Raw genomic sequence first — 25,365 nt, 5'->3', positions numbered from 1 at the left:
CTTCCTGTGTACAACAACTGGCAGGCTATGCACCTATTCCAGGACAGCCCTATGTTCAGAGGGTCCGCTTCCTGTGTACAACATCTGGCAGGCTAGGGATCTATTCCAGGACAGTCCTGTGCTCTGAGGGTCTTCTTCCTTTGTACAGCAACTGGCAGGCTATGCTCCTATTCCCGGACAGCCCTGTGCTCCGAGGGTCCGCTTCCTGTGTACTACAACTGGCAGGCTATGCACCTATTCCAGGACAATCCTGTGTTCCAAGCGTCCGCTTCCTGTGTACAACAACTGGCAGGCTATGCACCTATTCCAGGACAGTCCTGTGCTCTGAGCGTCCGCTTCCTGTGTACAACAACTGGCAGGTTATGCACCTATTCCAGGACAGCCCTTTGCTCTTAGGGCCTGCTTCCTGTATACTACAAAGGGCAGGCTATGCACCTATTCCCGGATAGTCCTGTGCTCCGAGGGTCTGCTTCCTGTGTACAACAACCGGAAGGCATTGCACCTATTCCAGTATAGTCCTGTGATCTGCGGGTCTGCTTCCTGTGTACAACAACAGGCAGGCTATCAACCTATTCCAGAACAGCCCTGTGGTCCGGGGTCTGCTTCCTGTGTACAACAACTGGCAGGCCATGCACCTATTCCAGGACAGCCCTGTGCTCCGAGGGTCTGCTTCCTGTGTACAACAACCGACAGGCTATGCACCTATTCCATGATAGTCCTATGCTCCGAGGGTCTGCTTCCTGTGTACAACAACCAGCAGGCTATGTACCTATTCTAGGACAGCCCTGTGCTCTTAGGGCCTGCTTCTTGTGTGCAACAACTGGCAGGCTGTGCACCTATTCTAGGACAGTCTTGCGCTCCGAGGGTCTGCTTCCTGTGTGCAACAACAGGCAGGCTATGCACCTCTCCTAGGACAGCCCTGTGCGCCGAGGGTCTGCTTCCTATGTACAACAGGCAAGCTATGCACCTATTCGAGGTTTGCATCTACTCCAGGATAGTCCTGTGCTCCGAGGGTCTGCTTCCTGTGTACACCAACTGGCAGGCTATTCACCTATTCCAGGACAACCTTGTGCTCTTAGGGTCTGCTTCCTGTGTACATCAACTGGCAGGCTATGCACCTATTCCAGGACAATCCTGTGTTCCGAGCGTCCGCTTCCTGTGTACAACAACTGGCAGGCTATGCACCTATTCCAGGACAGTCCTGTGCTCTGAGCGTCCGCTTCCTGTGTACAACAACTGGCAGGTCATGCACCTATTCCAGGACAGCCCTTTGCTCTTAGGGCCTGCTTCCTGTATACTACAAAGGGCAGGCTATGCACCTATTCCCGGATAGTCCTGTGCTCCGAGGGTCTGCTTCCTGTGTACAACAACCGGCAGGCATTGCACCTATTCCAGTATAGTCCTGTGATCTGCGGGTCTGCTTCCTGTGTACAACAACAGGCAGGCTATCAACCTATTCCAGAACAGCCCTGTGGTCCGGGGTCTGCTTCCTGTGTACAACAACGGGCAGGCCATGCACCTATTCCAGGACAGCCCTGTGCTCCGAGGGTCTGCTTCCTGTGTACAACAACCGGCAGGCTATGCACCTATTCCATGATAGTCCTGTGCTCCGAGGGTCTGCTTCCTGTGTACAACAACCAGCAGGCTATGTACCTATTCTAGGACAGCCCTGTGCTCTTAGGGCCTGCTTCTTGTGTGCAACAACTGGCAGGCTGCGCACCTATTCTAGGACAGTCTTGCGCTCCGAGGGTCTGCTTCCTGTGTGCAACAACAGGCAGGCTATGCACCTCTCCTAGGACAGCCCTGTGCGCCGAGGGTCTGCTTCCTGTGTACAACAACAGGCAAGCTATGCACCTATTCGAGGTTTGCATCTACTCCAGGATAGTCCTGTGCTCCGAGGGTCTGCTTCCTGTGTACAACAACTGGCAGGCTATTCACCTATTCCAGGACAACCTTGTGCTCTTAGGGTCTGCTTCTTGTGTACATCAACAGGCAGGCTATGCACCTATTTCAGGACAGCCCTGTGCTCTGAAGGTCTGCTTCCTGTGTACAACAACAGGCTGGCTATGCACCTATTCCAGGACAGCCCTGTGCCCAGAGGGTCCGCTTCCTGTGTTCAACATCTGGCAGAATATGCATCTATTCCAGGACAGTCCTGTGCTCTGAGGGTCTTCTTCCTTTGTACAACAACTGGCAGGCTATGCACCTATTCCAAGACATCCCTGTGCTCCGAGGGTCTGTTTCCTGTGTACAACAACCGGCAGGCTATGCACCTATTCCAGGATAGTCCTGTGCTCTGCGTGTCTGCTTCCTGTGTACAACAGCAGGCAGGCTATCAACCTATTCCAGAACAGCCCTTTGGTCCGAGGGTCTGCTTCCTTTGTACAACAACTGGCAGGCTATGCACCTATTCCAAGACAGTCCTGTGCTCCGAGGGTCTGCTTCCTGTGTGCAACTGGCCGACTATGCACCTATTCCAGGACAGCTCTGTGCTCCAAGGGTCCGCTTCCTGTGTACAACAACTGGGAGGCTATGCACCTATTCCAGGATAGCCGTGTGCTCTTAGGGCCTGCTTCCTGTATACTACAACAGGCAGGCTATGCACCTATTCCAGGACAGCCTTCTGCTCTGAGGGTCTGCTTCCTGTGTACAAAAACGGGCAGGCTATGCACCTATTCCAGGACAGTCCTGTGTACTTAGGGTCTGCTTCCTGTTTACAACAACTGGCAGGCTATGCACCTATGCCAGGACAGCCCTGTTTTCCGAGGGTCTGCATCCTGTGTACAACAACTGCCAGGCCGTGCACCTACTTCCGGATAGTCCTGTGCTCCGAGGGTCTGCTTCCTGTGTACAAAAACTGGCAGGCTCTGCACCTATTCCGGGACAGTCCTCTGCTCCGAGGGTCTGCTTCCTGTGTACAACAACTGGCAGGCTATGTACCTATTCCAGGACATCCCTGTGCTCTGAGGGTCTACAGGCAGGCTTTGCACCTATTCCAGGACAGCCCTGTGCTCTCAGGGTCTGCTTCCTGTGTACAACAACTGGCAGTCTATGCACCTATTCCAGGACAGCCCTGTGCCCTTAGGGTCTGCTTCCTGTGTACAACAAATGGCAGGCTATGCACCCATTCCAGGAGAGCTCTGTGCTCTTAGGGCCTTCTTCCTGTCTACAACAACAGGCAGGCTACACACCTATTCCAGGACAGCCCTGTGCTCTGAGGGTCTTCTTCGTTTGTACAACAACTGGCAGGCTATGCACCTATTCCAAGACAGCCCTGTGCTCCGAGGGTCTGCTTCCTGTGTACAACAACCGGCAGGCTATGCACCTATTCCAGGATAGTCCTGTGCTCTGCGGGTCTGCTTCCTGTGTACAACAACAGGCAGGCTATCAACCTATTCCAGAACAGCCGTTTGGTCCGAGGGTCTGCTTCCTTTGTACAACAACCGGCAGGCTATGCACCTATTCCAGGAAAGCCCTGTGCTTTGAGTGTCAACTTACTGTGTACAACAACAGGCAGGTTTTGCACCTATTCCAGGAAAGCCCTGTGCTTTGAGGGTCATCTTACTGTGTACAAGAACTGGCAGGCTATGTACCTATTCTAGGACAGCCCTGTGCTCCGAGGGTCTGCTTCCTGTGTGCAACAACAGGAAGGCTATGCACCTATTCCAGGCTAGTCCTGTGCTCTTAGGGCCTGCTTCCTGTGTATAACAACTAGCAGGCTCTGCACCTATTCTAGGACAGTCCTGTGCTCCGAGGGTCTGCTTCCTGTGTGCAACAACAGGAAGGCTATGCACCTATTCCAGGCTAGTCCTGTGCTCTTAGGGCCTGCTTCCTGTGTATAACAACTAGCAGGCACTGCACCTATTCTAGGACAGTCCTGTGCTCCGAGGGTCTGCTTCCTGTGTGCAACAACAGGCAGGCTATGCACCTCTTCTAGGACAGCTCTGTGCGCCGAGGGTCTGCCTCCTGTGTACAACAACAGACAGGCTATGCATGCACCTATTCCAGGACATGCCTGTGCTCTGAGGGTCTGCTTCCAGTGTACAACAACTGGCAGGCTATGCACCTATTCGAGGACAGCCCTGTGCTCCGAGGGTCTGCTTCCTCTGTACAACAACTGGCAGGCTATTCACTTATTCCAGGACAACCCTGTTCTCTAAGGGTCTGCTTCCTGTGTACAACAACAGGCAGGCTATGCACCTATTTCAGGACAGCCCTATGTTCTGAAGGTCGCTTCCTGTTTACAAAAACTGGCAGGTTATGCACCTATTCCAGGACAGTCCTATGCTCCAAGGGTACAACAACTGGCAGGCTATGCACCTATTCCAGGACAGCCCTATGTTCAGAGGGTCCGCTTCCTGTGTACAACATCTGGCAGGCTAGGCATCTATTCTAGGACAGTCCTGTGCTCTGAGGGTCTTCTTCCTTTGTACAGCAACTGGCAAGCTATGCACCTATTCCCGGACAGCCCTGTGCTCCGAGAGTCCGCTTCCTGTGTACAACAACTGGCAGGCTATGCACCTATTCCAGGACAATCCTGTGTTCCGTGCGTCCGCTTCCTGTGTACAACAACTGGCAGGCTATGTCCCTATTCCAGGACAGTCCTGTGCTCTGAGCGTCCGCTTCCTGTGTACAACAACTGGCAGGTTATGCACCTATTCCAGGACAGCCCTGTCCTCTGAGGGTCCACTTCCTGTGTACAAGAACTGGCAGGCTATGTACCTATTCTAGGACAGCCCTGTGCTCCGAGGGTCTGCTTCCTGTGTGCAACAACAGGAAGGCTATGCACCTATTCCAGGCTAGTCCTGTGCTCTTAGGGCCTGCTTCCTGTGTATAACAACTAGCAGGCTCTGCACCTATTCTAGGACAGTCCTGTGCTCCGAGGGTCTGCTTCCTGTGTGCAACAACAGGAAGGCTATGCACCTATTCCAGGCTAGTCCTGTGCTCTTAGGGCCTGCCTCCTGTGTATAACAACTAGCAGGCACTGCACCTATTCTAGGACAGTCCTGTGCTCCGAGGGTCTGCTTCCTGTGTGCAACAACAGGCAGGCTATGCACCTCTTCTAGGACAGCTCTGTGCGCCGAGGGTCTGCCTCCTGTGTACAACAACAGACAGGCTATGCATGCACCTATTCCAGGACATGCCTGTTCTCTGAGGGTCTGCTTCCAGTGTACAACAACTGGCAGGCTATGCACCTATTCGAGGACAGCCCTGTGCTCCGAGGGTCTGCTTCCTCTGTACAACAACTGGCAGGCTATTCACTTATTCCAGGACAACCCTGTTCTCTAAGGGTCTGCTTCCTGTGTACAACAAAAGGCAGGCTATGCACCTATTTCAGGACAGCCCTATGTTCTGAAGGTCGCTTCCTGTTTACAAAAACTGGCAGGTTATGCACCTATTCCAGGACAGTCCTATGCTCCAAGGGTACAACAACTGGCAGGCTATGCACCTATTCCAGGACAGCCCTATGTTCAGAGGGTCCGCTTCCTGTGTACAACATCTGGCAGGCTAGGCATCTATTCTAGGACAGTCCTGTGCTCTGAGGGTCTTCTTCCTTTGTACAGCAACTGGCAAGCTATGCACCTATTCCCGGACAGCCCTGTGCTCCGAGAGTCCGCTTCCTGTGTACAACAACTGGCAGGCTATGCACCTATTCCAGGACAATCCTGTGTTCCGAGCGTCCGCTTCCTGTGTACAACAACTGGCAGGCTATGTCCCTATTCCAGGACAGTCCTGTGCTCTGAGCGTCCGCTTCCTGTGTACAACAACTGGCAGGTTATGCACCTATTCCAGGACAGCCCTTTGCTCTTAGGGCCTGCTTCCTGTATACTACAAGAGGCAGGCTATGCACCTATTCCCGGATAGTCCTGTGCTCCGAGGGTCTGCTTCCTGTGTACAACAACCGGCAGGCATTGCACCTATTCCAGTATAGTCCTGTGATCTGCGGGTCTGCTTCCTGTGTACAACAACAGGCAGGCTATCAACCTATTCCAGAACAGCCCTGTGGTCCGGGGGTCTGCTTCCTGTGTACAACAACTGGCAGGCCATGCACCTATTCCAGGACAGCCCTGTGCTCCGAGGGTCTGCTTCCTGTGTACAACAACCGGCAGGCTATGCACCTATTCCATGATAGTCCTGTGCTCCGAGGGTCTGCTTCCTGTGTACAACAACCAGCAGGCTATGTACCTATTCTAGGACATCCCTGTGCTCTTAGGGCCTGCTTCTTGTGTGCAACAACTGGCAGGCTGTGCACCTATTCTAGGACAGTCCTGCGCTCCGAGGGTCTGCTTCCTGTGTGCAACAACAGGCAGGCTATGCACCTCTCCTAGGACAGCCCTGAGCGCCGAGGGTCTGCTTCCTGTGTACAACAACAGGCAAGCTATGCACCTATTCGAGGTTTGCATCTACTCCAGGATAGTCCTGTGCTCCAAGGGTCTGCTTCCTGTGTACAACAACTGGCAGGCTATTCACCTATTCCAGGACAACCCTGTGCTCTTAGGGTCTGCTTCCTGTGTACAACAACAGGCAGGCCATGCACCTATTTCAGGACAGCCCTGTGCTCTGAAGGTCTGCTTCCTGTGTACAACAACGGGCAGGCTATGCACCTATTCCAGGACAGTCCTCTGCTCCGAGGGTACAACAACTGGCAGGCTATGCGCCTATTCCAGGACAGCCCTGTGCCCAGAGGGTCCGCTTCCTGTGTTCAACATCTGGCAGAATATGCATCTATTCCAGGACAGTCCTGTGCTCTGAGGGTCTTCTTCCTTTGTACAACAACTGGCAGGCTAGGCACCTATTCCAAGACATCCCTGTGCTCTGAGGGTCTTCTTCCTTTGTACAGCAACTGGCAAGCTATGCACCTATTCCCGGACAGCCCTGTGCTCCGAGAGTCCGCTTCCTGTGTACAACAACTGGCAGGCTATGCACCTATTCCAGGACAATCCTGTGTTCCGAGCGTCCGCTTCCTGTGTACAACAACTGGCAGGCTATGTCCCTATTCCAGGACAGTCCTGTGCTCTGAGCGTCCGCTTCCTGTGTACAACAACTGGCAGGTTATGCACCTATTCCAGGACAGCCCTGTCCTCTGAGGGTCCACTTCCTGTGTACAAGAACTGGCAGGCTATGTACCTATTCTAGGACAGCCCTGTGCTCCGAGGGTCTGCTTCCTGTGTGCAACAACAGGAAGGCTATGCACCTATTCCAGGCTAGTCCTGTGCTCTTAGGGCCTGCTTCCTGTGTATAACAACTAGCAGGCTCTGCACCTATTCTAGGACAGTCCTGTGCTCCGAGGGTCTGCTTCCTGTGTGCAACAACAGGAAGGCTATGCACCTATTCCAGGCTAGTCCTGTGCTCTTAGGGCCTGCCTCCTGTGTATAACAACTAGCAGGCACTGCACCTATTCTAGGACAGTCCTGTGCTCCGAGGGTCTGCTTCCTGTGTGCAACAACAGGCAGGCTATGCACCTCTTCTAGGACAGCTCTGTGCGCCGAGGGTCTGCCTCCTGTGTACAACAACAGACAGGCTATGCATGCACCTATTCCAGGACATGCCTGTGCTCTGAGGGTCTGCTTCCAGTGTACAACAACTGGCAGGCTATGCACCTATTCGAGGACAGCCCTGTGCTCCGAGGGTCTGCTTCCTCTGTACAACAACTGGCAGGCTATTCACTTATTCCAGGACAACCCTGTTCTCTAAGGGTCTGCTTCCTGTGTACAACAAAAGGCAGGCTATGCACCTATTTCAGGACAGCCCTATGTTCTGAAGGTCGCTTCCTGTTTACAAAAACTGGCAGGTTATGCACCTATTCCAGGACAGTCCTATGCTCCAATGGTACAACAACTGGCAGGCTATGCACCTATTCCAGGACAGCCCTATGTTCAGAGGGTCCGCTTCCTGTGTACAACATCTGGCAGGCTAGGCATCTATTCTAGGACAGTCCTGTGCTCTGAGGGTCTTCTTCCTTTGTACAGCAACTGGCAAGCTATGCACCTATTCCCGGACAGCCCTGTGCTCCGAGAGTCCGCTTCCTGTGTACAACAACTGGCAGGCTATGCACCTATTCCAGGACAATCCTGTGTTCCGAGCGTCCGCTTCCTGTGTACAACAACTGGCAGGCTATGTCCCTATTCCAGGACAGTCCTGTGCTCTGAGCGTCCGCTTCCTGTGTACAACAACTGGCAGGTTATGCACCTATTCCAGGACAGCCCTTTGCTCTTAGGGCCTGCTTCCTGTATACTACAAGAGGCAGGCTATGCACCTATTCCCGGATAGTCCTGTGCTCCGAGGGTCTGCTTCCTGTGTACAACAACCGGCAGGCATTGCACCTATTCCAGTATAGTCCTGTGATCTGCGGGTCTGCTTCCTGTGTACAACAACAGGCAGGCTATCAACCTATTCCAGAACAGCCCTGTGGTCCGGGGGTCTGCTTCCTGTGTACAACAACTGGCAGGCCATGCACCTATTCCAGGACAGCCCTGTGCTCCGAGGGTCTGCTTCCTGTGTACAACAACCGGCAGGCTATGCACCTATTCCATGATAGTCCTGTGCTCCGAGGGTCTGCTTCCTGTGTACAACAACCAGCAGGCTATGTACCTATTCTAGGACATCCCTGTGCTCTTAGGGCCTGCTTCTTGTGTGCAACAACTGGCAGGCTGTGCACCTATTCTAGGACAGTCCTGCGCTCCGAGGGTCTGCTTCCTGTGTGCAACAACAGGCAGGCTATGCACCTCTCCTAGGACAGCCCTGAGCGCCGAGGGTCTGCTTCCTGTGTACAACAACAGGCAAGCTATGCACCTATTCGAGGTTTGCATCTACTCCAGGATAGTCCTGTGCTCCAAGGGTCTGCTTCCTGTGTACAACAACTGGCAGGCTATTCACCTATTCCAGGACAACCCTGTGCTCTTAGGGTCTGCTTCCTGTGTACAACAACAGGCAGGCCATGCACCTATTTCAGGACAGCCCTGTGCTCTGAAGGTCTGCTTCCTGTGTACAACAACGGGCAGGCTATGCACCTATTCCAGGACAGTCCTCTGCTCCGAGGGTACAACAACTGGCAGGCTATGCGCCTATTCCAGGACAGCCCTGTGCCCAGAGGGTCCGCTTCCTGTGTTCAACATCTGGCAGAATATGCATCTATTCCAGGACAGTCCTGTGCTCTGAGGGTCTTCTTCCTTTGTACAACAACTGGCAGGCTAGGCACCTATTCCAAGACATCCCTGTGCTCTGAGGGTCTGCTTCCTGTGTACTACAACTGGCAGGCTATGCACCTATTCCAGGACAGCCCTGTGCTCCGAGGGTCTGCTTCCTGTGTACAACAACTGGGAGGCTATGCACCTATTCCAGGACAATCCCTGTGCTCTGAGCGTCCGCCTCCTGTGTACAACAACTGGCAGGCTATGCACCTATTTGAGGACAGTCCTGTGCTCTTAGGGCCTGCTTCCTGTATACTACAACAGGCAGGCTCTGCGCCTATTCCTGGACAGCCTTGTGCTCTGAGGGTCTGCTTCCTGTGTACAACAACGGGAAGGCTATGCACCTATTCCAGGACAGTCCTGTGCACTTAGGGTCTGCTTCCTGTGTACAACAACTGTCAGGCTATGCACCTAATCCAGGACAGCCCTGTGCTCTGAGGGTCTGCTTCCTGGGTACAACAACCGGCATGCTATGTACTTATTGCAGGGTAGCCCTGTGCTCCGAGGGTCTGCTTCCTGTGTACAACAACTGGCAGGCTATGCACCTATTCCAGGATAGTCCTGTGCTCCTAGGGTCTGCTTCCTGTGTACAACAACTGTCAGGCTATCCACCTCTTCCAGGACAACCCTGTGCTCTGAGGGTCCGCTTCCTGTGTACAAGAGCAGGCAGGTTTTGCACTTATTCCAGGACAGCCCTGTGCTCTGAAGGTCTGCTTCCTGTGTACAGCAACTGGCAGGCTATGCACCTATTCCAAGACAGTCCTCTGCTCCGAGGGTACAACAACTGGCAGGCTATGCACCTATTCCAGGACAGCCCTGTTCTCCCAAGGTCCACTTCCTGTGTACAACATCTCGCAGGCTATGCACCTATTCCAAGACAGCTTTGTGCCCTGGGGGGTCTTCGTCCTGTGTACAACTGGCAGGCTATGCACCTATTCCAAGACAGTCCTGTGCTCCGAGGGTCTGCTTCCTGTGTACAACTGGCTGGCTATGCACCTATTCCAGGACAGCTCTGTGCTCCAAGGGTCCGCTTCCTGTGTACAACAACTGGGAGGCTATGCACCTATTCCAGGATAGCTGTGTGTTCTTAGGGCCTGCTTCCTGTATACTACAACAGGCAGGCTATGCACCTATTCCAGGACAGCCTTCTGCTCTGAGGGTCTGCTTCCTGTATACAACAACGGGCAGGCTATGCAGCTATTCCAGGACAGTCCTGTGTACTTAGGGTCCGCTTCCTGTTTACAACAACTGGCAGGCTATGCACCTATGCCAGGACAGCCCTGTTTTCCGAGGGTCTGCATCCTGTGTACAACAACTGCCAGGCCGTGCACCTACTTCCGGATAGTCCTGTGCTCCGAGGGTCTGCTTCCTGTGTACAAAAACTGGCAGGCTATGCACCTATTCCGGGACATTCCTCTGCTCCGAGGGTCTGCTTCCTGTGTACAACAACTGGCAGGCTATGTACCTATTCCAGGACATCCCTGTGCTCTGAGGGTCTGCAGGCAGGCTATGCACCTATTCCAGGACAGCCCTGTGCTCTGAGGGTCTGCTTCCTGTGTACAACAACTGGCAGTCTATGCACCTATTCCAGGACAGCCCTGTGCCCTTAGGGTCTGCTTCCTGTGTACAACAAATGTCAGGCTATGCACCCATTCCAGGACAGCTCTGTGCTCTTAGGGCCTTCTTCCTGTCTACAACAACAGGCAGGCTACGCACCTATTCCAGGACAGCCCTGTGCTCTGAGGGTCTTCTTCCTTTGTACAACAACTGGCAGGCTATGCACCTATTCCAAGACAGCCCTGTGCTCCGAGGGTCTGCTTCCTGTGTACAACAACCGGCAGGCTATGCACCTATTCCAGGATAGTCCTGTGCTCTGCGGGTCTGCTTCCTGTGTACAACAACAGGCAGGCTATCAACCTATTCCAGAACAGCCCTTTGGTCTGAGGGTCTGCTTCCTTTGTACAACAACCGGCAGGCTATGCACCTATTCCAGGAAAGCCCTGTGCTTTGAGGGTCAACTTACTGTGTACAACAACAGGCAGGTTTTGCACCTATTCCAGGAAAGCCCTGTGCTTTGAGGGTCATCTTACTGTGTACAACAACAGGCAGGTTATGCACCTATTCCAGGACAGCCCTGTGCTCTGAGGGTCCACTTCCTGTGTACAAGAACTGGCAGGCTATGTACCTATTCTAGGACAGCCCTGTGCTCCGAGGGTCTGCTTCCTGTGTGCAACAACAGGCAGGCTATGCACCTATTCCAGGCTAGTCCTGTGCTCTTAGGGCCTGCTTCCTGTGTATAACAACTAGCAGGCTATGCACCTATTCTAGGACAGTCCTGTGCTCTGAGGGTCTGCTTCCTGTGTGCAACAACAGGCAGGCTATGCACCTCTTCTAGGACAGCTCTGTGCGCCGAGGGTCTGCCTCCTGTGTACAACAACAGACAGGCATGCTATGTACTTATTGCAGGGTAGCCCTGTGCTCCGAGGGTCTGCTTCCTGTGTACAACAACTGGCAGGCTATGCACCTATTCGAGGACAGCCCTGTGCTCCGAGGGTCTACTTCCTCTGTACAACAACTGGCAGGCTATTCAATTATTCCAGGACAACCCTGTGCTCTAAGGGTCTGCTTCCTGTGTACAACAACAGGCAGGCTATGCACCTATTTCAGGACAGCCCTGTGCTCTGAAGGTCGCTTCCTGTTTACAACAACTGGCAGGTTATGCACCTATTCCAGGACAGTCCTATGTTCCAAGGGTACAACAACTGGCAGGCTATGCACCTATTCCAGGACAGCCCTATGTTCAGAGGGTCCGCTTCCTGTGTACAACATCTGGCAGGCTAGGGATCTATTCCAGGACAGTCCTGTACTCTGAGGGTCTTCTTCCTTTGTACAGCAACTGGCAGGCTATGCACCTATTCCCGGACAGCCCTGTGCTCCGAGGGTCCGCTTCCTGTGTACAACAACTGGCAGGCTATGCACCTATTCCAGGACAATCCTGTGTTCCGAGCGTCCGCTTCCTGTGTACAACAACTGGCAGGCTATGCACCTATTCCAGGACAGTCCTGTGCTCTGAGCGTCCGCTTCCTGTGTACAACAACTGGCAGGTCATGCACCTATTCCAGGACAGCCCTTTGCTCTTAGGGCCTGCTTCCTGTATACTACAAAGGGCAGGCTATGCACCCATTCCCGGATAGTCCTGTGCTCCGAGGGTCTGCTTCCTGTGTACAACAACCGGCAGGCATTGCACCTATTCCAGTATAGTCCTGTGATCTGCGGGTCTGCTTCCTGTGTACAACAACAGGCAGGCTATCAACCTATTCCAGAACAGCCCTGTGGTCCGGGGTCTGCTTCCTGTGTACAACAACGGGCAGGCCATGCACCTATTCCAGGACAGCCCTGTGCTCCGAGGGTCTGCTTCCTGTGTACAACAACCGGCAGGCTCTGCACCTATTCCATGATAGTCCTGTGCTCCGAGGGTCTGCTTCCTGTGTACAACAACCAGCAGGCTATGTACCTATTCTAGGACAGCCCTGTGCTCTTAGGGCCTGCTTCTTGTGTGCAACAACTGGCAGGCTGTGCACCTATTCTAGGACAGTCTTGCGCTCCGAGGGTCTGCTTCCTGTGTGCAACAACAGGCAGGCTATGCACCTCTCCTAGGACAGCCCTGTGCGCCGAGGGTCTGCTTCCTGTGTACAACAACAGGCAAGCTATGCACCTATTCGAGGTTTGCATCTACTCCAGGATAGTCCTGTGCTCCGAGGGTCTGCTTCCTGTGTACAACAACTGGCAGGCTATTCACCTATTCCAGGACAACCTTGTGCTCTTAGGGTCTGCTTCTTGTGTACATCAACAGGCAGGCTATGCACCTATTTCAGGACAGCCCTGTGCTCTGAAGGTCTGCTTCCTGTGTACAACAACAGGCAGGCTATGCACCTATTCCAGGACAGCCCTGTGCCCAGAGGGTCCGCTTCCTGTGTTCAACATCTGGCAGAATATGCATCTATTCCAGGACAGTCCTGTGCTCTGAGGGTCTTCTTCCTTTGTACAACAACTGGCAGGCTATGCACCTATTCCAAGACATCCCTGTGCTCTGAGGGTCTGCTTCCTGTGTACTACAACTGGCAAGCTATGCACCTATTGCAGGACAACCCTGTGCTCCGAGGGTCTGCTTCCTGTGTACAACAACTGGCAGGCTATGCACCTATTCCAGGACAATCCCTGTGCTCTGAGCGTCCGCTTCCTGTGTACAACAACTGGCAGGCTATGCACCTATTCGAGGACAGTCCTGTGCTCTTAGGGCCTGCTTCCTGTATACTACAACAGGCATGCTATGTACTTATTGCAGGGTAGCCCTGTGCTCCAAGGGTCTGCTTCCTGTGTACAACAACTGGCAGGCTATGCACCTATTCCAGGATAGTCCTGTGCTCCTAGGGTCTGCTTCCTGTGTACAGCAACTGTCAGGCTATCCACCTCTTCCAGGACAACCCTGTGCTCTGAGGGTCTGTTTCCTGTGTACAAGAGCAGGCAGGTTTTGCACTTATTCCAGGACAGCCCTGTGCTCTGAAGGTCTGCTTCCTGTGTACAGCAACAGGCAGGCTATGCACCTATTCCAGGACAGTCCTCTGCTCCGAGGGTACAACAACTGGCAGGCTATTCACCTATTCCAGGACAGCCCTGTTCTCCTAGGGTCCACTTCCTGTGTACAACATCTCACAGGCTATGCACCTATTCCAAGACAGCTCTGTGCCCTGGGGGGTCTTCTTCCTGTGTACAACTGGCAGGCTATGCACCTATTCCAAGACAGTCCTGTGCTCCGAGGGTCTGCTTCCTGTGTACAACTGGCCGGCTATGCACCTATTCCAGGACAGCTCTGTGCTCCAAGGGTCCGCTTCCTGTGTACAACAACTGGGAGGCTATGCACCTATTCCAGGATAGCTGTGTGTTCTTAGGGCCTGCTTCCTGTAGACTACAACAGGCAGGCTATGCACCTATTCCAGGACAGCCTTCTGCTCTGAGGGTCTGCTTCCTGTGTACAACAACGGGCATGCTATGCACCTATTCCAGGACAGTCCTGTGTACTTAGGGTCCGCTTCCTGTTTACAACAACTGGCAGGCTATGCACCTATGCCAGGACAGCCCTGTTTTCCGAGGGTCTGCATCCTGTGTACAACAACTGCCAGGCCGTGCACCTACTTCCGGATAGTCCTGTGCTCCGAGGGTCTGCTTCCTGTGTACAAAAACTGGCAGGCTATGCACCTATTCCGGGACAGTCCTCTGCTCCGAGGGTCTGCTTCCTGTGTACAACAACTGGCAGGCTATGTACCTATTCCAGGACATCCCTGTTCTCTGAGGGTCTGCAGGCAGGCTATGCACCTATTCCAGGACAGCCCTGTGCTCTGAGGGTCTGCTTCCTGTGTACAACAACTGGCAGTCTATGCACCTATTCCAGGACAGCCCTGTGCCCTTAGGGTCTGCTTCCTGTGTACAACAAATGGCAGGCTATGCACCCATTCCAGGACAGCTCTGTGCTCTTAGGGCCTTCTTCCTGTCTACAACAACAGGCAGGCTACGCACCTATTCCAGGACAGCCCTGTGCTCTGAGGGTCTTCTTCCTTTGTACAACAACTGGCAGGCTATGCACCTATTCCAAGACAGCCCTGTGCTCCGAGGGTCTGCTTCCTGTGTACAACAACCGGCAGGCTATGCACCTATTCCAGGATAGTCCTGTGCTCTGCGGGTCTGCTTCCTGTGTACAACAACAGGCAGGCTATCAACCTATTCCAGAACAGCCCTTTGGTCCGAGGGTCTGCTTCCTTTGTACAACAACCGGCAGGCTATGCACCTATTCCAGGAAAGCCCTGTGCTTTGAGGGTCAACTTACTGTGTACAACAACAGGCAGGTTTTGCACCTATTCCAGGAAAGCCCTGTGCTTTGAGGGTCATCTTACTGTGTACAACAACAGGCAGGTTATGCACCTATTCCAGGACAGCCCTGTGCTCTGAGGGTCCACTTCCTGTGTACAAGAACTGGAAGGCTATGTACCTATTCTAGGACAGCCCTGTGCTCCGAGGGTCTGCTTCCTGTGTGCAACAACAGGCAGGCTATGCACCTATTCCAGGCTAGTCCTGTGCTCTTAGGGCCTGCTTCCTGTGTATAACAACTAGCAGGCTCTGCACCTATTCTAGGACAGTCCTGTGCTCTGAGGGTCTGCTTCCTGTGTGCAACAACAGGCAGGCTATGCACCTCTTCTAGGACAGCTCTGTGCGCCGAGGGTCTGCCTCCTGTGTACAACAACAGACAGGCTATGCATGCACCTATTCCAGGACATGCCTGTGCTCTGAGGGTCTGCTTCCTGTGTACAACAACTGGCAGGCTATGCACCTATTCCAGGACAGCCCTATGTTCAGAGGGTCCGCTTCCTGTGTACAACATCTGGCAGGCTAGGGATCTATTCCAGGACAGTCCTGTGCTCTGAGGGTCTTCTTCCTTTGTACAGCAACTGGCAGGCTATGCTCCTATTCCCGGACAGCCCTGTGCTCCGAGGGTCCGCTTCCTGTGTACAACAACTGGCAGGCTATGCACCTATTCCAGGACAATCCTGTGTTCCAAGCGTCCGCTTCCTGTTTACAACAACTGGCAGGCTATGCACCTATTCCAGGACAGTCCTGTGCTCTGAGCGTCCGCTTCCTGTGTACAACAACTGGCAGGTTATGCACCTATTCCAGGACAGCCCTTTGCTCTTAGGGCCTGCTTCCTGTATACTACAAAGGGCAGGCTATGCACCTATTCCCGGATAGTCCTGTGCTCCGAGGATCTGCTTCCTGTGTACAACAACCGGAAGGCATTGCACCTATTCCAGTATAGTCCTGTGATCTGCGGGTCTGCTTCCTGTGTACAACAACAGGCAGGCTATCAACCTATTCCAGAACAGCCCTGTGGTTCGGGGTCTGCTTCCTGTGTACAACAACTGGCAGGCCATGCACCTATTCCAGGACAGCCCTGTGCTCCGAGGGTCTGTTTCCTGTGTACAACAACCGACAGGCTATGCACCTATTCCATGATAGTCCTGTGCTCCGAGGGTCTGCTTCCTGTGTACAACAACCAGCAGGCTATGTACCTATTCTAGGACAGCCCTGTGCTCTTAGGGCCTGCTTCTTGTGTGCAACAACTGGCAGGCTGTGCACCTATTCTAGGACAGTCTTGCGCTCCGAGGGTCTGCTTCCTGTGTGCAACAACAGGCAGGCTATGCACCTCTCCTAGGACAGCCCTGTGCGCCGAGGGTCTGCTTCCTATGTACAACAGGCAAGCTATGCACCTATTCGAGGTTTGCATCTACTCCAGGATAGTCCTGTGCTCCGAGGGTCTGCTTCCTGTGTACAACAACTGGCAGGCTATTCACCTATTCCAGGACAACCTTGTGCTCTTAGGGTCTGCTTCCTGTGTACATCAACTGGCAGGCTATGCACCTATTCCAGGACAATCCTGTGTTCCGAGCGTCCGCTTCCTGTGTACAACAACTGGCAGGCTATGCACCTATTCCAGGACAGTCCTGTGCTCTGAGCGTCCGCTTCCTGTGTACAACAACTGGCAGGTCATGCACCTATTCCAGGACAGCCCTTTGCTCTTAGGGCCTGCTTCCTGTATACTACAAAGGGCAGGCTATGCACCTATTCCCGGATAGTCCTGTGCTCCGAGGGTCTGCTTCCTGTGTACAACAACCGGCAGGCATTGCACCTATTCCAGTATAGTCCTGTGATCTGCGGGTCTGCTTCCTGTGTACAACAACAGGCAGGCTATCAACCTATTCCAGAACAGCCCTGTGGTCCGGGGTCTGCTTCCTGTGTACAACAACGGGCAGGCCATGCACCTATTCCAGGACAGCCCTGTGCTCCGAGGGTCTGCTTCCTGTGTACAACAACCGGCAGGCTATGCACCTATTCCATGATAGTCCTGTGCTCCGAGGGTCTGCTTCCTGTGTACAACAACCAGCAGGCTATGTACCTATTCTAGGACAGCCCTGTGCTCTTAGGGCCTGCTTCTTGTGTGCAACAACTGGCAGGCTGTGCACCTATTCTAGGACAGTCTTGCGCTCCGAGGGTCTGCTTCCTGTGTGCAACAACAGGCAGGCTATGCACCTCTCCTAGGACAGCCCTGTGCGCCGAGGGTCTGCTTCCTGTGTACAACAACAGGCAAGCTATGCACCTATTCGAGGTTTGCATCTACTCCAGGATAGTCCTGTGCTCCGAGGGTCTGCTTCCTGTGTACAACAACTGGCAGGCTATTCACCTATTCCAGGACAACCTTGTGCTCTTAGGGTCTGCTTCTTGTGTACATCAACAGGCAGGCTATGCACCTATTTCAGGACAGCCCTGTGCTCTGAAGGTCTGCTTCCTGTGTACAACAACAGGCTGGCTATGCACCTATTCCAGGACAGCCCTGTGCCCAGAGGGTCCGCTTCCTGTGTTCAACATCTGGCAGAATATGCATCTATTCCAGGACAGTCCTGTGCTCTGAGGGTCTTCTTCCTTTGTACAACAACTGGCAGGCTATGCACCTATTCCAAGACATCCCTGTGCTCTGAGGGTCTGCTTCCTGTGTACTACAACTGGCAAGCTATGCACCTATTGCAGGACAGCCCTGTGCTCCGAGGGTCTGCTTCCTGTGTACAACAACTGGCAGGCTATGCACCTATTCCAGGACAATCCCTGTGCTCTGAGCGTCCGCTTCCTGTGTACAACAACTGGCAGGCTATGCACCTATTCGAGGACAGTCCTGTGCTCTTAGGGCCTGCTTCCTGTATACTACAACAGGCATGCTATGTACTTATTGCAGGGTAGCCCTGTGCTCCGAGGGTCTGCTTCCTGTGTACAACAACTGGCAGGCTATGCACCTATTCCAGGATAGTCCTGTGCTCCTAGGGTCTGCTTCCTGTGTACAGCAACTGTCAGGCTATCCACCTCTTCCAGGACAACCCTGTTCTCTGAGGGTCTGTTTCCTGTGTACAAGAGCAGGCAGGTTTTGCACTTATTCCAGGACAGCCCTGTGCTCTGAAGGTCTGCTTCCTGTGTACAGCAACAGGCAGGCTATGCACCTATTCCAGGACAGTCCTCTGCTCCGAGGGTACAACAACTGGCAGGCTATGCACCTATTCCAGGACAGCCCTGTTCTCCCAGGGTCCACTTCCTGTGTACAACATCTCGCAGGCTATGCACCTATTCCAAGACAGCTCTGTGCCCTGGGGAGTCTTCTTCCTGTGTACAACTGGCAGGCTATGCACCTATTCCAAGACAGTCCTGTGCTCCGAGGGTCTGCTTCCTGTGTACAACTGGCCGGCTATGCACCTATTCCAGGACAGCTCTGTGCTCCAAGGGTCCGCTTCCTGTGTACAACAACTGGGAGGCTATGCACCTATTCCAGGATAGCTGAGTGTTCTTAGGGCCTGCTTCCTGTATACTACAACAGGCAGGCTATGCACCTATTCCAGGACAGCCTTCTGCTCTGAGGGTCTGCTTCCTGTGTACAACAACGGGCAGGCTATGCACCTATTCCAGGACAGTCCTGTGTACTTAGGGTCCGCTTCCTGTTTACAACAACTGGCAGGCTATGCACCTATGCCAGGACAGCCCTGTTTTCCGAGGGTCTGCATCCTGTGTACAACAACTGCCAGGCCGTGCACCTACTTCTGGATAGTCCTGTGCTCCGAGGGTCTGCTTCCTGTGTACAAAAACTGGCAGGCTCTGCACCTATTCCGAGACAGTCCTCTGCTCCGAGGGTCTGCTTCCTGTGTACAACAACTGGCAGGCTTTGCACCTATTCCAGGACAGCCCTGTGCTCTGAGGGTCTGCTTCCTGTGTACAACAACTGGCAGTCTATGCACCTATTCCAGGACAGCCCTGTGCCCTTAGGGTCTGCTTCCTGTGTACAACAAATGGCAGGCTATGCACCCATTCCAGGAGAGCTCTGTGCTCTTAGGGCCTTCTTCCTGTCTACAACAACAGGCAGGCTACGCATCTATTCCAGGACAGCCCTGTGCTCTGAGGGTCTTCTTCGTTTGTACAACAACTGGCAGGCTATGCACCTATTCCAAGACAGCCCTGTGCTCCGAGGGTCTGCTTCCTGTGTACAACAACCGGCAGGCTATGCACCTATTCCAGGATAGTCCTGTGCTCTGCGGGTCTGCTTCCTGTGTACAACAACAGGCAGGCTATCAACCTATTCCAGAACAGCCGTTTGGTCCGAGGGTCTGCTTCCTTTGTACAACAACCGGCAGGCTATGCACCTATTCCAGGAAAGCCCTGTGCTTTGAGGGTCAACTTACTGTGTACAACAACAGGCAGGTTTTGCACCTATTCCAGGAAAGCCCTGTGCTTTGAGGGTCATCTTACTGTGTACAACAACAGGCAGGTTATGCACCTATTCCAGGACAGCCCTGTGCTCTGAGGGTCCACTTCCTGTGTACAAGAACTGGCAGGCTATGTACCTATTCTAGGACAGCCCTGTGCTCCGAGGGTCTGCTTCCTGTGTGCAACAACAGGAAGGCTATGCACCTATTCCAGGCTAGTCCTGTGCTCTTAGGGCCTGCTTCCTGTGTATAACAACTAGCAGGCTCTGCACCTATTCTAGGACAGTCCTGTGCTCCGAGGGTCTGCTTCCTGTGTGCAACAGCAGGAAGGCTATGCACCTATTCCAGGCTAGTCCTGTGCTCTTAGGGCCTGCTTCCTGTGTATAACAACTAGCAGGCACTGCACCTATTCTAGGACAGTCCTGTGCTCCGAGGGTCTGCTTCCTGTGTGCAACAACAGGCAGGCTATGCACCTCTTCTAGGACAGCTCTGTGCGCCGAGGGTCTGCCTCCTGTGTACAACAACAGACAGGCTATGCATGCACCTATTCCAGGACATGCCTGTGCTCTGAGGGTCTGCTTCCAGTGTACAACAACTGGCAGGCTATGCACCTATTCAAGGACAGCCCTGTGCTCCGAGGGTCTGCTTCCTCTGTACAACAACTGGCAGGCTATTCACTTTTTCCAGGACAACCCTGTGCTCTAAGGGTCTGCTTCCTGTGTACAACAACAGGCAGGCTATGCACCTATTTCAGGACAGCCCTATGTTCTGAAGGTCGCTTCCTGTTTACAAAAACTGGCAGGTTATGCACCTATTCGAGGACAGCCCTATGTTCAGAGGGTCCGCTTCCTGTGTACAACATCTGGCAGGCTAGGCATCTATTCTAGGACAGTCCTGTGCTCTGAGGGTCTTCTTCCTTTGTACAGCAACTGGCAAGCTATGCACCTATTCCCGGACAGCCCTGTGCTCCGAGAGTCTGCTTCCTGTGTACAACAACTGGCAGGCTATGCACCTATTCCAGGACAATCCTGTGTTCCGAGCGTCTGCTTCCTGTGTACAACAACTGGCAGGCTATGTCCCTATTCCAGGACAGTCCTGTGCTCTGAGCGTCCGCTTCCTGTGTACAACAACTGGCAGGTTATGCACCTATTCCAGGACAGCCCTTTGCTCTTAGGGCCTGCTTCCTGTATACTACAAGAGGCAGGCTATGCACCTATTCCCGGATAGTCCTGTGCTCCGAGGGTCTGCTTCCTGTGTACAACAACCGGCAGGCATTGCACCTATTCCAGTATAGTCCTGTGATCTGCGGGTCTGCTTCCTGTGTACAACAACAGGCAGGCTATCAACCTATTCCAGAACAGCCCTGTGGTCCGGGGGTCTGCTTCCTGTGTACAACAACTGGCAGGCCATGCACCTATTCCAGGACAGCCCTGTGCTCCGAGGGTCTGCTTCCTGTGTACAACAACCGGCAGGCTATGCACCTATTCCATGATAGTCCTGTGCTCCGAGGGTCTGCTTCCTGTGTACAACAACCAGCAGGCTATGTACCTATTCTAGGACATCCCTGTGCTCTTAGGGCCTGCTTCTTGTGTGCAACAACTGGCAGGCTGTGCACCCATTCTAGGACAGTCCTGCGCTCCGAGGGTCTGCTTCCTGTGTGCAACAACAGGCAGGCTATGCACCTCACCTAGGACAGCCCTGTGGGCCGAGGGTCTGCTTCCTGTGTACAACAACAGGCAAGCTATGCACCTATTCGAGGTTTGCATCTACTCCAGGATAGTCCTGTGCTCCAAGGGTCTGCTTCCTGTGTACAACAACTGGCAGGCTATTCACCTATTCCAGGACAACCCTGTGCTCTTAGGGTCTGCTTCCTGTGTACAACAACAGGCAGGCCATGCACCTATTTCAGGACAGCCCTGTGCTCTGAAGGTCTGCTTCCTGTGTACAACAACGGGCAGGCTATGCACATATTCCAGGACAGTCCTCTGCTCCGAGGGAACAACAACTGGCAGGCTATGCACCTATTCCAGGACAGCCCTGTGCCCAGAGGGTTCGCTTCCTGTGTTCAACATCTGGCAGAATATGCATCTATTCCAGGACAGTCCTGTGCTCTGAGGGTCTTCTTCCTTTGTACAACAACTGGCAGGCTAGGCACCTATTCCAAGACATCCCTGTGCTCTGAGGGTCTGCTTCCTGTGTACTACAACTGGCAGGCTATGCACCTATTCCAGGACAGCCCTGTGCTCCGAGGGTCTGCTTCCTGTGTACAACAACTGGCAGGCTATGCACCTATTCCAGGACAATCCCTGTGCTCTGAGCGTCTGCTTCCTGTGTACAACAACTGGCAGGCTATGCACCTATTCGAGGACAGTCCTGTGCTCTTAGGGCCTGCTTCCTGTATACTACAACAGGCAGGCTCTGCGCCTATTCCTGGACAGCCTTGTGCTCTGAGGGTCTGCTTCCCGTGTACAACAACGGGCAGGCTATGCACCTATTCCAGGACAGTCCTGTGCACTTAGGGTCTGCTTCCTGTGTACAACAACTGGCAGGCTATGCACCTAATCCAGGACAGCCCTGTACTCTGAGGGTCTGCTTCCTGGGTACAACAACCGGCATGCTATGTACTTATTGCAGGGTAGCCCTGTGCTCCGAGGGTCTGCTTCCTGTGTACAACAACTGGCAGGCTATGCACCTATTCCAGGATAGTCCTGTGCTCCTAGGGTCTGCTTCCTGTGTACAGCAACTGTCAGGCTATCCACCTCTTCCAGGACAACCCTGTGCTCTGAGGGTCTGTTTCCTGTGTACAAGAGCAGGCAGGTTTTGCACTTATTCCAGGACAGCCCTGTGTTCTGAAGGTCTGCTTCCTGTGTACAGCAACTGGCAGGCTATGCACCTATTCCAAGACAGTCCTGTGCTCCGAGGGTCTGCTTCCTGTGTACAACTGGCTGGCTATGCACCTATTCCAGGTAGCTCTGTGCTCCAAGGGTCCGCCTCCTGTGTACAACAACTGGGAGGCTATGCACCTATTCCAGGATAGCTGTGTGTTCTTAGGGCCTGCTTCCTGTATACTACAACAGGCAGGCTATGCACCTATTCCAGGACAGCCTTCTGCTCTGAGGGTCTGCTTCCTGTGTACAACAACGGGCAGGCTATGCACCTATTCCAGGACAGTCCTGTGTACTTAGGGTCCGCTTCCTGTTTACAACAACTGGCAGGCTATGCACCTATGCCAGGACAGCCCTGTTTTCCGAGGGTCTGCATCCTGTGTACAACACCTGCCAGGCCGTGCACCTACTTCCGGATAGTCCTGTGCTCCGAGGGTCTGCTTCCTGTGTACAAAAACTGGCAGGCTATGCACCTATTCCGGGACAGTCCTCTGCTCCGAGGGTCTGCTTCCTGTGTACAACAACTGGCAGGCTATGTACCTATTCCAGGACATCCCTGTGCTCTGAGGGTCTGCAGGCAGGCTATGCACCTATTCCAGGACAGCCCTGTGCCCTTAGGGTCTGCTTCCTGTGTACAACAAATGTCAGGCTATGCACCCATTCCAGAACAGCTCTGTGCTCTTAGGGCCTTCTTCCTGTCTACAACAACAGGCAGGCTACGCACCTATTCCAGGACAGCCCTGTGCTCTGAGGGTCTTCTTCATTTTTACAACAACTGGCAGGCTATGCACCTATTCCAAGACAGCCCTGTGCTCCGAGGGTCTGCTTCCTGTGTACAACAACCGGCAGACTATGCACCTATTCCAGGATAGTCCTGTGCTCTGCGGGTCTGCTTCCTGTGTACAACAACAGGCAGGCTATCAACCTATTCCAGAACAGCCCTTTGGTCCGAGGGTCTGCTTCCTTTGTACAACAACCGGCAGGCTATGCACCTATTCCAGGAAAGCCCTGTGCTTTGAGGGTCAACTTACTGTGTACAACAACAGGCAGGTTTTGCACCTATTCCAGGAAAGCCCTGTGCTTTGAGGGTCATCTTACTGTGTACAACAACAGGCAGGTTATGCACCTATTCCAGGACAGCCCTGTGCTCTGAGGGTCCACTTCCTGTGTACAAGAACTGGCAGGCTATGTACCTATTCTAGGACAGCCCTGTGCTCCGAGGGTCTGCTTCCTGTGTGCAACAACAGGCAGGCTATGCACCTATTCCAGGCTAGTCCTGTGCTCTTAGGGCCTGCTTCCTGTGTATAACAACTAGCAGGCTCTGCACCTATTCTAGGACAGTCCTGTGCTCCGAGGGTCTGCTTCCTGTGTGCAACAACAGGCAGGCTATGCACCTCTTCTAGGACAGCTCTGTGCGCCGAGGGTCTGCCTCCTGTGTACAACAACAGACAGGCTATGCATGCACCTATTCCAGGACATGCCTGTGCTCTGAGGGTCTGCTTCCTGTGTACAACAACTGGCAGGCTATGCACCTATTCGAGGACAGCCCTGTGCTCCGAGGGTCTACTTCCTCTGTACAACAACTGGCAGGCTATTCAATTATTCCTGGACAACCCTGTGCTCTAAGGGTCTGCTTCCTGTGTACAACAACAGGCAGGCTATGCACCTATTTCAGGACAGCCCTGTGCTCTGAAGGTCGCTTCCTGTTTACAACAACTGGCAGGTTATGCACCTATTCCAGGACAGTCCTATGTTCCAAGGGTACAACAACTGGCAGGCTATGCACCTATTCCAGGACAGCCCTATGTTCAGAGGGTCCGCTTCCTGTGTACAACATCTGGCAGGCTAGGGATCTATTCCAGGACAGTCCTGTGCTCTGAGGGTCTTCTTCCTTTGTACAACAACCGACAGGCTATGCACCTATTCCATGATAGTCCTGTGCTCCGAGAGTGTGCTTCCTGTGTACAACAACCAGCAGGCTATGTACCTATTCTAGGACAGCCCTGTGCTCTTAGGGCCTGCTTCTTGTGTGCAACAACTGGCAGGCTGTGCACCTATTCTAGGACAGTCTTGCGCTCCGAGGGTCTGCTTCCTGTGTGCAACAACAGGCAGGCTATGCACCTCTCCTAGGACAGCCCTGTGCGCCGAGGGTCTGCTTCCTATGTACAACAGGCAAGCTATGCACCTATTCGAGGTTTGCATCTACTCCAGGATAGTCCTGTGCTCCGAGGGTCTGCTTCCTGTGTACAACAACTGGCAGGCTATTCACCTATTCCAGGACAACCTTGTGCTCTTAGGGTCTGCTTCCTGTGTACATCAACTGGCAGGCTATGCACCTATTCCAGGACAGTCCTGTGCTCTGAGCGTCCGCTTCCTGTGAACAACTGACAGGTCATGCACCTATTCCAGGACAGCCCTTTGCTCTTAGGGCCTGCTTCCTGTATACTACAAAGGGCAGGCTATGCACCTATTCCCGGATAGTCCTGTGCTCCGAGGGTCTGCTTCCTGTGTACAACAACCGGCAGGCATTGCACCTATTCCAGTATAGTCCTGTGATCTGCGGGTCTGCTTCCTGTGTACAACAACAGGCAGGCTATCAACCTATTCCAGAACAGCCCTGTGGTCCGGGGTCTGCTTCCTGTGTACAACAACGGGCAGGCCATGCACCTATTCCAGGACAGCCCTGTGCTCCGAGGGTCTGCTTCCTGTGTACAACAACCGGCAGGCTATGCACCTATTCCATGATAGTCCTGTGCTCCGAGGGTCTGCTTCCTGTGTACAACAACCAGCAGGCTATGTACCTATTCTAGGACAGCCCTGTGCTCTTAGGGCCTGCTTCTTGTGTGCAACAACTGGCAGGCTGTGCACCTATTCTAGGACAGTCTTGCGCTCCGAGGGTCTGCTTCCTGTGTGCAACAACAGGCAGGCTATGCACCTCTCCTAGGA

Source organism: Ambystoma mexicanum, chromosome 7p (assembly GCF_040938575.1).
Source record: "Ambystoma mexicanum isolate Mex_15411 chromosome 7p, UKY_AmexF1_1, whole genome shotgun sequence".
NCBI classification, from domain to species: Eukaryota; Metazoa; Chordata; class Amphibia; order Caudata; family Ambystomatidae; genus Ambystoma; species Ambystoma mexicanum.
Note: the sequence above shows the minus strand (reverse complement) of the source record.